We start from the raw sequence: 3,220 nt of genomic DNA, 5'->3' as shown, positions 1-3,220 counted from the left end.
ATATAGCTATAGGTAAATCAAAACTCTGTTTACTTCAACTGCAAAACTATCAGGTTTACAAACCACATATACACAGGAGGTGGGGATGGGGGAGGCATGGTTATGGTATAGAAAACTATTCTTTACGATGAAAACAGTACATATAGTATGAAACCACTTTTCCTTCCTTTTAAAATGTGCACACCATGGAAGTCACTGGAAGGACAGAACTCAGAAGCTGACTGTTCTTCTCCATGGTCTCATTCCAAAAGATTTTATATTTACTCTCTTCATATCTATAGCTTCCACATGAATGATTTTTGACATAGAAAAGGAAAAAAACCTAAAGATTTGTAAAAAATGAAAAAGACTACTTCCTAGTCACATGCCAGTATGTGGTAGGCTTAAGTGTTCGTAGTGTTGGCTCCCCAAGAGCTGAAGTGAAGTACCCACACTTTTATTCTAGCAGTTTGTTTTTGATGGATGTTCCGCTAAATCAGATTGCATAGCTAAATGCTTTCTTCAGCAGTGCAGCACATATGATTTAAAGTCTTGTAACAGACACAGCATCGTGATTACAGATGGCCAATACCTGGGGGTGAATGAGACACGTTCAGCCACCCAGTTGCATGCTAAGCATGGTCAGTCGAGCCTTCTCTGCTGTCTCAGCAACTGGAGCAGCATGCAGCCACTTCTAATTTCTATCACCCCATCCACTTCTCTGCATCCCTTTCTCTTCATGCTTCTGTCTCCTTTCTCTTAGGCCTTGTAGCTGCAGTGACTTGCTTCCTGTCCCTCCCTGAGCTGTGTAGGTTCCTCTTTGATCTGAGAGTCACTGCACATTGATGGAATCTGCCTCTGGGTCATTTTCATTAGTTTCACCTGCTCATAAGAGCCATCTGCAAGGCCACCATCCATTCTTTTTTTAAAAAAGAAACTTTAAACTTTTTATTTTGTATTGGGATATAGCTGATTAACAGTGTTGTGATAGTTTCAGGGGCACAGCAGAGCGACTCAGCCATACATACGCATGTATCCATTCTCCCCTAAATCCCCCTCCCATCCAGGCTGCCACAGGACAATGAGTACAGTTCCACGTCAGCATCCATTCTTTAACTCCTTTGATCTGGGTAGAAAAGACTGTCATTCAGGTAACTTAGATGCCAACATCTAGAAACTTAATCATGTCTTGATTTAATACTGGAGAAGATGGCTCAAGGCCATCAAGTGATTTAAATGGCAAGATTATTCAATATCCTCAAATAGAACCACATCCCAAGTTAATTTGAGCTCTCCAGATGTCTCCTTAAAAAAACAAAACAAAACAAAAAAAAACAGTTCTATGGAATGTCTACTATTGAAGTCCCCATCAGTCAGAATGTCAAATTACTAGAATCTACTGGAAATAAACACCTGGAGGAGCTAAGTATTTGTCAACTTTACCTCAAATGTTCTTATATTTAGAATTCTAATCTCCTCAAAACAGTAAACTGGTTTTAGAACAGAATTCTTTCTTAGATGAAGAATGTCTATTTCCAAATTCGAGAACCTCCATTTTGCCTGACTTTTTGGTCTTATTTAAGACCAGTAAGGAAAGGAACACTTCAAACAATGATCTTAAACAGACAAAAATCATTTCTACAAAATCTCCACGTTTAACTCCTGGGATGTAAGTTTCCCAGGCCTGAATGGAAGGGACTTCCACTGGGGCCCAGATAACAAGCGAATGAGCCAAGGGCTTCCTGACTCCTTCCACGTGTGTCCACTTGTCACCTTGTAGGCGAGGAAGACAGTGCCAACAGTTACTGCCTGAGATCTTTTCCATTCCAAACTGAGAGTAACCCCACCACCAAAGTCCAGGGAAGTTAACTGCAATGTTAAACATCAGTAACAATGATCTGAAATCACTGGCAAAACTCTGTCTGCAATTTCATAGGGTAAATTTGTAAAGAGACTTGAAGTACATACACACGGCAGGAGTGATGGGTACGGATGGATAGACACATGGCAACCTGCCGCCCAGTTCTCCCACATAGCTGAGTCCTAAGGCTCTCAGGCATCTGTCTCTCCCCCAGGACACTGAGCCTGGGCCAGTCCTAGAGGGGATCCTGACGTACTATGACATCATTGAGCTCCCGAGTCCACCAATGGGGAGGCCACCCCCACCTTGGACACTGCTAGGTCACAATGGATGGCCTTACTGTTCAGGCCCGGGGGTGTTAGTCTTTTCTGTTACTTATAGATGAAACAATCCTAAATGATGAAAGGTTTCACTTATGGATATCATTCATGTTACTTTTGCTATGGTCTCTAAAACTATACAAATCCAGGGCTGGGATGAGGGAAAAGGCAACTCAAGTACCTAAGACAGTTAGTACATTGTATCTTAACATGCTAAGGAGAGTGACAAACACTGGTGTAACTTTTAATAATATAACTCAGAAGTTTAAAGACAAATTCTCAGTTCCTAAAGTTTGCCAGTAAGTCTAATGGAAGCCATTGCAGAATCCAGGGAAAAGCTCAAAACTCTGGACCCCATTTTTAATGGCGTGTTGCTCAGTCACTAAGTCATGTCTAACTCTTTGTGACTCCATGGACTGTAGCCTGCCAGGCTCCTCTGCCCATGGGATTTCCCAGCAAAAATACTGGAGTGGGTTGCCATTTCCTTCTCCAGGGGATCCTTCCGACCCAGGGATAGAACCTGTGTCTCCTGCATTGGCAGGCAAGTTCTTTACTCCTGAATCACCCAGGAAGCCCTTTAATGGCACGTACACCACAACACTGAGCAAAAGAAACATCTCTCTGCTGAGACACGTCTCCAATCTCAAGATTTAGGATAAATACCAGACTTTCACCTTTGAAGCTCCCTTCTCATTTGAAGAGTCTGAGTGGGCAGAACTATTAAACAGTTTCAGGAGGCTGTGCAGGCGTAAAGCACTGCTTTGGATGATATAAGAAGGTTAAGGCTTAGCAGTGTAAATTTACCTCAGCAGTGTAAATTACTATACCTGGCTACAACAATGTAACTTTCATATTAATTTCATCTATTCTCAGAAATTCTTTTTTTTTTCCCCCTTTGGAATGAGAATTTTATTATTATTATTTTTTCCTATTGCACCTTTCTTTTCTTTATATATATTTTTTAAATTGAAAAATATTTACAATATTGTCATAGTTTTTACCATACATCAACATGAACTGGCCACAGGTATACATATGTCCCCTCCCTCCTGAACCTCCC

This window comes from Bison bison, unplaced genomic scaffold (genome assembly GCF_000754665.1).
Source record: "Bison bison bison isolate TAMUID 2011002044 unplaced genomic scaffold, Bison_UMD1.0 scf7180017848248, whole genome shotgun sequence".
NCBI classification, from domain to species: domain Eukaryota; kingdom Metazoa; phylum Chordata; class Mammalia; order Artiodactyla; family Bovidae; genus Bison; species Bison bison.
This window is presented reverse-complemented; position numbering follows the sequence as displayed.